The sequence below is a fragment of the Balaenoptera acutorostrata genome, chromosome 14, assembly GCF_949987535.1.
Source record: "Balaenoptera acutorostrata chromosome 14, mBalAcu1.1, whole genome shotgun sequence".
NCBI lineage: Eukaryota > Metazoa > Chordata > Mammalia > Artiodactyla > Balaenopteridae > Balaenoptera > Balaenoptera acutorostrata.
In genome coordinates, this window is record NC_080077.1 from 5,350,966 (window position 1) to 5,362,835 (window position 11,870).

An 11,870-nucleotide genomic window follows, 5' to 3' on the forward strand; every position below is an offset into this window, starting at 1 on the left:
GATCTGCAGTCTGAGCTCTCCTGGCCCAGCCCCGCTTCCTTCCCTCTCCTCTCTTACAAGCCTTTCCCCCAGTAAATCTCTTGCTCCCCTTCTCTGGGAGGCTAAATGATCCCCCTGGCCAGGAACCCAGATGGGAATGGGTTTGTAAGTCGGAACTGACCAAAGTTATTCCCAGCCCCCGATGTACTGCAGATTGAGAAGTTATCTGAATTCTTTACGGGACCCCAAGCATGGCCTCGGGGTGGGAGGTGGACTGCGAAGACTAAAAGGATGGGGTGGGGATGCAGAAGAGACAGGCCTGCAGAGGAGCACCTGAGGTCACGGAGGAGGAGACCGGGCTCGGACGGGTGAGTGAGCCTGGAAGGAACGGCTGAGTGTGAGCTCGGGCCTGTGAGGAGCCCCTCTCCTGTTTCCATCCTGCAGTGCTCGGGTCGGGATCTGAACACACACTGGGGAGCTTCCGGATCGGCCTGGGGAAGTCTGTTGGCGTCTGCAGCTGGGGAGTTTGCTGGGAGCTCGGCCCTGGAGGAGGGGCCCCGAGGGAGAGCTCGCCCCCCTCTCCCAAGTGGGTGGGGCTGGTTGGTGGCAGGACCAGGAGGTCGCACAGAGAGTTTAATGACAGGGGACAGATGTGCTTTTAGGAATCTGATGTTTCTTTCTACGTCCGATAGACGGTGGGTGACTAATAAAGTGGAGAATTTCTTCTACATGGCAAACCAGTGTATTTCAGTTTATACCTGAGAGCCTCATATACAGGTGTCACTTACTCTGTGTAGCTTGTGTCGTCATGAGTTGTGATGAATAAAATAGCTTTAAAGATGCTCCAGAAGAGTTGGGACTTAAAGAATATACGATGGACGGACCTAGAGAGTCTCATACTGAGTGAAGTAAGTCAGACAGAGAGAGACAAAATCATATGATATCGCCTATATGTGGAATCTTAAAAAAGGCTACAAATGAACTTATCTACAAAACCGAAGCTGGCAGGGGGGAGACTGGGATTGACCTATACACACTGCTATGTATAAAAGAGATTACTAATGAGGACCTACTGTATAGCACAGGGAACTCTACTCAATACTCGGTAATGGTCTACATGGGAAAATAATCTAAAAAAGAGTGTATATATGTATTTGTATAACAAATTCACTTTGCTGTACACCTGAAATTAACACATTGTAAATCAGTTATATCCCAATAAAATTTTTTTTTAAATAAATAAAAGGTATACGATGGATCGTTTTAGGAAGGAAACTTCTGAAGGAGGCACCAAAAACCTACCAGTTAAATGAATAGCTGCTTTATCTATTGTTTGAATTTAAATTTGGATGCAGCATATTTCTATTGATAAGAACAGCAGAGACATAATTTTAGAAGAGATGGCCGACTCTGAAATATCCCAGATATTACATCCTCCAACTGTAAATACTTTCCAAATAGTGTATTTGTGAGCGACCCCAGCTTCCCCTTGAACCACCAGCCTTTCAAGCCAAGAGCTAGAACTAGCAGGTTTGACTTGAACCCCGAGCAGGCGACAAAGGTTAAGGAACAATGCAGTTCAGGTGGCCTGGCCCTGCCTTCAGTGTCACCGTCTACAGGTGGGCACAGGGAAGAGGTCCCTATTCCCTTAAGGAGTGTGGCCTCCAGGCTCTCCGTGGGCTCCTCTCTCCTCCTCATTCCCTGCCCTACTCACTAGAAGCTGGGGAGGAGGGCAGATCTGTCAGTCAGATGGGCAGATGGGCAGACGGGCAGTAGTGGTCAAAGGCAGCTCCGTTCAGAACATGAAGGATGCTTAGTCTTCCAGATCCAGACCAAGCATGGCAGACAGATTTCATTTCTGTGTCAACCCCTGATGACCCCAGGTGCTGCCTGCGGTGCTGACGGAGGGGATTTCAAGGACACCTCCAGGCCCGTAGGGACCAGCCCCCTCTAACTGATTGAGCGTGCCAGCTGCAGGTGAGGGAAAGCAGTCCAAGAACATGTGTCTCTTGTATCTGTCTTTCTGGCAGGCATCACTGGTTTCCTATCTGCACAGAATTTCCTCCACTCAAGTGGGAAAGTCGAGAGATCCCCTTGGGACTCACCCTGTTTCCTTACAGTCACCCTCTCTGTCTTCACGAGCTTGTGCATTTTGTGTCCACAGATCTGCAATTCCAGATGATTCATCCCACCGTGAAGTGCTGAGCAGGGTGGGGAGAGGCGGACTTGCTCAGACCCCCGGGGGACATCGGGGTCCATGTGCAAGTGGTGGCTTCAGTGTCAGCAAAGCAGGTGAACGGCTTCTGAAACGATTTCGAGGGCCCCAAGCATCCACCCACCCCCCAATCTTCCTTCACGGATGCAGAAAGCTCCATCATGAGTGTGTCATTTTTTTGTTGTAAGACCTAACCCTAATCCCACCCCAACACGGACTGATCTTCCCTCCTACCTCATGCTGGTGTCGATTTTGAACGGGGCTGGGGAGCAGGGAATGGAGATAGGAAAAGGAGGGTTCCCGTGAGGCTGGGGATGGAAATGCAGAAGGGGATGATGGGGAAGGGGCCAAAGGCAGACTTTGCTGGTTAGGGGTTCAGTTGTATCCCCAAAAGTTAGGTTGAAGTCCTAACCACCAGTATTGTGAATGTGACTTTATTTCAGAACAGGGTCTTTACAGATGTCATCAAGTTAAGATGAGGTCATTAGGGTGGCCCTAACCCAATATGAGTGGGGTCCTTATAAGAAGAGAAGACAGAAACACACAGAATGCCATGTGACCACAGAGGCAGAGGCTGCAGTGATGCTGCCACAAGCCAAGGGACACCTGGGGCCACCAGAAACTGGAAGAGGCAAGGAAGGATCCTCCCCAGAGGCTTCGGACAGAGCATGGCCCTGTCAATACCCTGACTGCAGACTTGTGGCCTCCAGAACTGTAGGAGAATAGATTTCTGTTGGTTTCAGACCCCCAGTTTAGGGTACTTTGTAACCGTGGCCCTAGGGAGTTGATACAGCCTGTTTCACCCATTCCTAAAAACTGGTTCATCATTATGATAAATCCCAGAGATTACCATGATCATATATGGGAGGTACGGGTATCTTAGCCACAGAATAAACTATGGGCCAGAAAAAAAGAGCGTTGGCCTGTGGTCCGTCCGCAGCAGGGGCTAGCTGTGCGCGCAGGTCCTGCGGGACCAGGTGGGGGACAGAGCCGAGCTGCCCGGAGGCCAGCACCACCGAGAAAGGACCAGACTTGTGTGGAAACGACCGACCTGGATGGCCAGGGAGACGCAGCAGCAATAAAAGAAAAGAGACGCGTGTGTGAGGCCTGTAACTCAGCAGATGCGAGAGCTCTGGAAAAGCGGGCAAGGCGGAAACAAAAAGCAGGCTCCAGTTTGTGTTCCAAGAAGTTACAGCTGAAATCAAAGCTTGACCACACATGGCAGAGGAAGAGCTGTAGGACCGGGCAGACCTGAGGGAAATGTCGGGGTCCCCTGTCGCGTGCTCCAGCAGCAGGGACAGAATGAACCACCTGTCAGGAATTTGGCGTCTGGGTTTAGGACAATTGTAGGAACTGATTCTTTAGAATTGCTCAGAATGACAGCAACAGCAGCAGCAGGAAATCTGGAAATCAAAGGGTCTGTATCCCAAAGCAACAGTATGTGTGGCTCAGGAATCCCTCTGTCACCTCGGAGACATGGCAGTGGAGCCGTGGTTCTCATAACTTGGGGTTGGCGTGAGCTGCCGGCTCTGGGGCTGCAGAAGAGCTGAAAGGAGAGCTAGGCTGGCGGCTGACGTGGGGGCAGCACACCAGGACGGTTCACGTGGCCGCATGGAGCCCGTGGCCCGAGAGGAGCAGAAGGGACCGTTCCCAGGCCTCAGGGTTTGTGTCAGAACCTGACGAAAGGTAAACAGCAGACGACACTCAGCAGCCCAGGAGGGTCCTCTGAACTCCAGCGACCGGAGGGTCCGCCCTGGGAGCAGAGACTCACTGCCATCTCAGGGGCACGGCTTTCTAAGTCTGGCTTTGGCAACGGCGACTTAGCAGGATACAAAGGGAGAAGCACCCCCGAGTCTTCAAATGTATCTCACTTCCACTCTTTGACCAAAGTACAACTGCTGAAGGCTTTATTTTCCTTCTCTCATTTGGAAAGTGGTATTACTGCATATTAATTTAAAATGAAGATGGATAAATTTGAGTTACGGAAAAAATCCCTCTACATCAAAACTTTCCATGTAACAAAAAGGTCTATTTCAAGTGATTCCTGGGATGTCAAAATCCCGCTATAAAATAAGAATGAGAACTTTTCACTGGGGTTTATTAAATCCCTGTATCAAGTAAAATCAAGACATGTGTACTTAGTGGTAATTATGACAACAGGGAAACAAAACTTTTAAGACGATATGGACGTATATGATTATACGGAATTAAAAACCACAATGTTATAAAACCCAAGTAACCAGAATACACAAGATGGAAAGAAGTTGTACAAACAATATCGGGAGGATGGCGGGGCAGTGGGGACTGTCTGGAGTCAGGGCTGGCATTTTCTAGCTTTGTGAGGTTGGCTAAAATACATGCGTGTTAGAGGCACTATTTTCCCAACTATAAAATGGGCATAATACTACCTTATAAGGTTGTGGTAATGAAGTCATTCAGCATGGAGCTCGGCACAGAGTAATAACAATGATGGTGAATAATAATAATGTGGTCACAGTAAGTCTACTTGTAACAAATACAGAGATTCAAGGTGACAGATACATAAAGGGCCCTTAAATCTCCAAGCACATAAGGATCCTTAAAAAATGGTCAAAAGAGTTCACAGTTTACGGAAGTGGAAATAAAAGTTAATGAATGAATTCAATGAATACTAGAGATTTAAAAAAAAACAAACGAACCTTTACACATTAAACTCACTAGTAAATAAGAAGAAAGTAATGCAAACATCAAATACCATTATAATAACAGAGATGCTGGTGAAACTACCGTTAACTAAGAATATCCAGAAATTTCGAAGTACAAATTTGTTTATTATTTAGGAAGACAATTTAGTAATTGTTATCAAGAGCCATAATATTCTACAGTTTGATCCCATAATTCTGTTCCTGAGAATGAAATTATTCAAATTAAGAGAAAGTTATACTTATAATGAGACATTTAGGTAAGATTATAAAAATTAAAAAATCCAATAATACAGCAACAGTTATTTTGTCATAGAATAGTAACTTCATAACATATTACGTGGTGATTAAAAAACGACAGAGGGTCTACAAAATAGAGTGCATGTAAAATTATGTCAAGTAGGATGCAATATATTGAAGTAACTGAAAATATTTTAAAAATAACATAAATATATATGGATACAGATGAAAGGAAGCTATAAAGAAATGCAGTTCATTTTATACTGGTAAAGGGATTTGGATATAATTATCTGTGTATTGTTTTATTAATAAATATATAGTGAAATATATATAACTGTCTTAATTTCTCCATATTACCTGTTAACTCCTCATGATTCATTTTGTATTGACCAATATTAGGGTATAAAAATCCAATTCAGGGATTCAGTTAAGACACAAGCAAGCTATGTGCTCTCTGGGGCATCTCCTGACTCAGTTGAGAACTATCGGCTGAGCACATGTATATGTCTCTCTAAAGAAAACTTTACTCAAGATTGGCACGTGGTTCCCTGACACTCTCTTTCATGTTATTATAAGAACTCCAACCTCTTAAACTGCTAAATCACTCTCTATTATACTTATACCTCAAAACAGCTTCAAAAGTCACTGGAAAAGTCACTTAGGAAAGTAGCAAATAACTAAAAGACTATTATACACGACGGAACTAGCCAAATAGAAATGTTTGGTCATTCACCTGTTCTGTGGTTTTGGAGGACCCCTCTGAGTTTTACGAATGACAACAACACGCTGTCAAAGCTTCAGATCAGGCCCTATGTATGCATGCGAAGAGCAGCTATTTTTGGCTCTGGGCTCCAGTTACACAGGCCTAGCTGGAAGCTTTGTTCTCAGAACTCATGCTGTCATCAAAAGGACTCAATACAAATACAGCAGTAGGTCCGCAGTGGCTAAGCTGTAACCACAGCTGCAAACTCTGCGTCATGTGAAAACTCCGGGCTTTTTCTGGGTCTGGAACGCCTGTTGGCCATGCCTTCTGCCTGCCTGTCCTGCCCCTGGAATCTCGTCCATTCTTACCATCCTCTTCGTTCCCCGCATGGTCCCTGACCACCCCCCTCCCTGTGGCCTCCGCTGCAGCTGTTTTTACAGTGACTATGGTGATCTTCGTGTGGCCAGGTCCTGTGTGTCCCCTCTTAACTGAATTTGTGCTTCTCCAGTGGAGAACTGTGTCTTCCTCACGGTGACATGGTGTCTGGCCCACAGGCCCTCGGGGGATCTTAATGTGTGGTCTACGGAGAGACTTGGGGGCGTCTAGGAGGTCCCTGAAATCGTGGGCAGCCTGTGTGCATGTCAGGGGCAGACAGGTGGAAGCCTTGCAACAGGGGTCCCTCGCTTTTTGTCCTTTTAAGGCCCCTGGGGTTTGAGCCAGTCCTGGAGGCCCTTTCCCCTTGATGGCCATTGGTTTAGGCTCCAGCAGGTGACCTCTCAGACCGATGGGGTCCGAGGGGAAGCTGGCAGGGGATGTCTGGGAAAGAGCTTTCCCTCTCGTGCGGGGAGGCAAGAGGCGGGCGCACTGCCTCTTCATGCAGTCCTGGGACCCACACGGTGTCCGGAGCGGATCCAGTCCTTCGGGGACCACAGGCCGCTGACGTGACAGAGGCAGAGCAGGGAGTCGGGGGTGCCTGGCGCCCTCAGGTGTGACCGCGCACGGCCTTCCCCAGCCCTGAGTAGTTGACTCTGAACTTGTTATGTGATACAATACATGTCCTGTTTCTTGAGGCGCTTTTAACTGAATTTCCTCTATTTTTGTAGCTGATACACCTGCCAGGATGCAGCAGTTTTCATTAGATGAAGAAAAGGATCCGCGTCCCTTCCTCTCCCAAGGTCCAGGGTCTCTGTAGAAGGTGTTCAGTAGGTGCTGACTGATGCATTGACTGACAGACTGAAATTCCTCTGAGTAGCCCCGGTGTCATGGAAATTCTCCAGGGCCAGCCTGTAGGAAGCTGCATTAATAACGAGTGTGCAGTTCCCATGGGCAAGCCCGCGGCTCAGCGCCTCCAGGCCATGGAGAGAGACTGTGGGAGGCCCTAGTGTGGAGGCGAGCTAGGGGCCTGGGGTGTGGCCCTGAGAAACGCCCAGGGAGGACCCAGCCGGCCGCTGGCTCGGGCACTGCGTCACTGGGAGGTGGACACCATAGGGCCCTCCTCACTAAGCGTGTAGGGCAAATCGGTTTCAACTTACAAGCCTGGTTGATGGGTAGTGTTGAGAAGGATTCCGAAGCTGTGTCTAAATTTAGCGTTGATTGTCCCTTAAGTCTCCCAAGGACATAAACGTACGCAGTCGGTGCCTTCCTGCAGTTAATCTTCCCTGTCTGCGGTCTGGTTCTTGGCTTTTTGGATCAGGAGACTCAGGGAGTTCCCCCAGAGCAGGACTCTCAAGCGTGGGTTCGCAGAGCTCCTGACAAAGGCCCTCGTCCCTCTGATATATTTCTTTGTTCAAAAACTGGACTCTGAGGCCCTGTGCTCTGCAAACAGCAGCCGGAGGTGCTGTCGTAAGCCACTTCCAGGCGAAACCAGTAAACTGGCCTCCGGTTTCCGTACGTCCCTCTGTCCCTGGAGTAGCCACCTCTGCAGATGGTGGCGTCAAACTCAGACGGGTCCCCTCTTTTCAGAGCCCGTGGAGACGAGAGAGACCCCCGGCTCATATGCCTTTGCTCAGACTGGTGCGGGCAGAGCCCGGCTTTCATCCCGGCGGCGCCCGGCTGTCTGGGGCCCCCGGTAAGTCTCCAGCGGGGCCCTGTCGCCCTGTCGCAGGATGAAGGGACGCCTGCTCTAATGTTGTCACAATCCGTGGTTCTGCTTGGGCTGCGGCCCCCTCCGGCCCAGCCCGCTGGGGCGCGCCCTTTGCTCACCAGGGCGCCGTCGGAAGCGCCTGGGACGCGAGCTGTAGCCGCAGCCAAGGGGAGGGGCGCAGGGTCTGGGGGGCTCAGCCTGGGCTCAGCGGGGTCGCTGGGAGGCTCTGCCCGGCCACCTGGGGAAGGACAGGACAGGGCGCTCCACGCGGGGGCAGCCCGGACAAGGACCCGGACAGGACGTGGGGCCTGCTTGGTCCAGGGGACCAAGAGCCTCGCCACCCAGCTCAGGATGTGCTCTACACTCCGGGCAGGGGAGCGAAAGGGAAGGCTTTCGAGGAGGGAAAGGACATGACGGAAGCAAGGCTGTGGGAGGCCTCTCTGGCCGCTGCGGGCCGGGAGGGTGGGGAGGGGAGCCATCGGAAAGTGTGGGGCGTGGGCTGGAGGGCCGGTCCCTGCAGAGGTGGTGCTCCCGGCGCTGGTGCGAGCCCTTGCCCCTCCCCCCTCTTCTCCTCCCCTCCCCCTTCACCCCTCCCCCCTCTTCTCCTCCCCTCCCCCTTCACCCCTGCCCCTCTTCTCCTCCCCTCCCCCTCTCTTCTTCTCCTCCCCTCCCCCACTCTTCTCCTCCTCCCCTCCCCCTCTTTTCTCCTCCCCTCCCCCCTTCTCCTCCCCTCCCCCTCTTCTCCTCCCCTCCCCCTCCTCCTCCCCTCCCCCTCTTCTCCTCCCCTCCCCCTTCCTTTCCTCCCTCCCCGGCCCTTCCTACCCTGCCCTTTCCTGGGGGGTAGATGACAGGGACGTGCTGGCGTTAGGGGACCTGCGCCTCCCTCTGCCCGCCCCCTCGGGTGCTGTGTCGCAGTCTCCAGGGCCCGGATGGACGAGCTGACGGACCTGCCGGACGTGAAGCAGATGGCGCTCCTGGCTCGGTGGAGGTGGCCGAAGGACATGACCTTCCTCCCGGCCTTTCTTTTGGGAAAGGAAGTCTTTGGAAGTCTGTAGCAACTGAATCAATCTTGTCACTTTGATAAGCAGGGTCCCCTTTCGCTCCGAATGTGGAGAAAGCTCCACACTTCCTCCGATTGTTCCAGTTTATTGTATTTCAGTGTGTGAGACATGATAGCCTTATTCCTGGGGAGCCCGGGGAGGAAGCGGGCGGCCTGGGCTTCCGCGGGGCGCGCGGGGAGCAGCGCAGGACGGTTATTCCTGGGAGTTATTTCGAGCGGCTGGGCCGTCGGCTCAGGTTTCTGGCCGGGCCTCAGGGCCACGTGACGGGGGCATGAGGCAGTTCATTATAATAATAGACTCCGCGCTCACCAGGCGGGCGGCTCTTTGAGGGCACGGGACCGCGCTGGCTCAGCATCCCTTCCCGGTGCCCTTGGGGCGGCGCCGGGCCCGGGGGCGCGGGAGCGCGGGCGGCGGGCGGGCGGGGAGGGCGCAGAGCTGGGCGGCCTCGGGAGGCCCCTGTGAGCGCAGCCTCCTCCTCTGCGCTGCCCTGGGGAGCAGAAGTGACTCACGCGCGGGGAGACTGACTCATGAGCTCCATGGGCGGCAGAGCCCGGCAGGCAGCTTTCAGCTCAATGCAAGGAAGAATGTTCTCATCATGTATAAAATGGAACCTGTTGCCCTCGAAACAGAAGCTCCAGACACGGTGAGGGCCGGCGACCCCCCCGCGGGCCCTGGGTTTTCTATTTTAACTTTGATTTTCAGCAATTTCTTCTTATTTCAGAGGTTGCACCACTGGCTGCAGCACCAAAGCACATGCCACAAACCGGGGCTTAACACAATTTACTTTCTCCGGGGGCTGGGGGCCAGCAGGCTGAGATCCAGGTGTGGGCAGGGCTGGTTCCTGCTGAGGCCGCTCCTCCGTCTTCCGTGGTTCGCTGGCGATCTATGGCCTCCCTTGGCTTGTGGGAGCACAACTCCGATTTCTGCCTGCATCTTCACATTGCATTCTCCCTGTGTGTGTGTGTCTCTGCGTCCAAGTTTCCCACTTTTATGAGGACACCTGTGATTCCTGCTCCAGCATAACCTCATCCTAACTTAACTGATTACATCGGCAGCTACCCTATTTCCCAGTAAGGTCACGTTCTGAGATACCGAAGGCCAGGACTTCAGCTTATGAATTTTGGGGGGAACACAATTCAACCTACAACCGATGTGGTACATACGCATTGTGGAAATTTAGAAAATAGAGATAAAAAGAAAGAAGGAAAACCGCCACATTTCAACCACTCAGAGATCACTGCTGTGAATATCTTAGAGCATATCCATCTGAAAAAAAAATCTTAAAGTTAGACAAAATGAATATAGTGTTCTATATCTTTAGTCAATGATCTCTTCCTTTCTAGTTCACTGAATTTCTTCTCATCTAATACCTAGTCTGTGTTCAAACTGTGAACAGTAATTTTGTTCAAACCAATTACCAATCCATTGCAGCTTGTTTTCACTGGTTGTTATGTTCCTTAAGTCTCTTTAATCCATAACTGTCCCTTTTTTATGACGTCAACTTATTTGGGGCCAATTATGCTGCATAATACCTCGCCTCCTGGATTTGTTCGGTTGCTTCCTTGTGACATTGCTTAGCTCGTTCCTCTGTCTCCTGTTGCTTATAAACTGGGGCTATTAGACCACTGATGGACTCAAGCCAAGCATGTTTGGATGGAAAGCATTACAGGCACTTCTAAGTGCCTCCCATCAGAAGACTCAGAACGTCTGGTCGACCCAGGTCAGGCCTTGCCAGGCATGGGGATGGTGCCTGGGGGTTCCTGCCTTGGGTGGGAGGTGACACCTTATGACCTTGAGTGCTCCTTACAACAGTGAGGTTTTTGTAACTTGAAAGTTTCTTATCGTTGAGACAGGAGCCCTCCCTTTCTGGTGGCAGCTGGCACTGGGAGAGGAAGTGTGGCAGGGCCCGCTGAGTCACCCTCATCGCTGCCCTTTGGGGAACCTCACCAGTCTCAAGACTTCCAGTTCTAAGAAGTCCTGCCCTTGGATTCCGACACTGAGCCCACTAACGTGGGGTGATGGGGGTGTGCTTCCCCACCAGACCTGGACCTCGTGATGGTCCGCACCCCACACCGTGGTGGGGTGGGGCCTGGCTGGATCCCCGTCTCCCCCCCGAGACCGTTTCCAGGAAGGACCTTAGCCCTTTTTCTCCAGCATTTTACAGTGTTTTTATTTTTGTTTTTTAAAGAGAAGCAATTTACAATGAAACACAGATTTTATGTGTGTATTTGCTCATCTTTTGACAAATCTCGTACACTTGTGTAACCCAAACCTCTGTCAAGATATAGAGCATTCCCATCGCCCATAAAGTTCCCGTGTGCCCCTTCCCAGTTAATCCTGGCCCAGGCACAGGTAACCACTGTTTCAGCTTTTCCCACTGTAGATTATTTTGCCTGTTCTAGACCTTCGTGTACATGGAATTGACAGCGTGTTCTGGTCAGCACGGCGTTGGCTTCATCCACAGCGGTGCAGGTGTCAGCCCTCCCCTCCCTCCTCCTGAGCAGTGCTGTGTTGCACATGCTGCAGTGTGTTCATTCATTCTCCTGTGGATGTTTCCAGTTCTCTGTTATTATAAATAAAGCTCCATGAACATTCATGTACAGGTAATTGTGTGCACATGTGTTTTCATTTCTCTTGGGTAAATATCCAGGAGTGAAATCAATGGGTCATAGTTCAAGTGGTTGTAGCATCTACCCCCATCTCAGTAGTGGAAGGGCACTCTGGCATCATCAGCTGCCTCTTTATTTTTTGCCATTCTGGTGGCTATGTAGCGGTATCTCGATGTGGATCTAATTTGTGTTTCCTCAATGATTTATGATAATGAGAACTTCTTTCGTGTGTGCTTATTGGCCATTCATTCGTATGTATTCTTTTTTGACTGTAACTCTTTTAAACATTAATGTTTATT

The 11,870-nt window shown here is 50.8% G+C and overlaps 1 long non-coding RNA gene across 1 annotated transcript; it reads left to right on the top strand.

Moving 5' to 3' along the window:
- Nucleotides 1-9,405: 9,405 nt before the first annotated feature.
- On the top strand, nt 9,406-11,569 carry LOC130704752 (uncharacterized). Its single transcript, XR_009005220.1, has 2 exons — nt 9,406-9,605; nt 10,816-11,569. It is a non-coding gene; the product is annotated as an uncharacterized LOC130704752 (long non-coding RNA).
- Nucleotides 11,570-11,870: the final 301 nt, after the last annotated feature.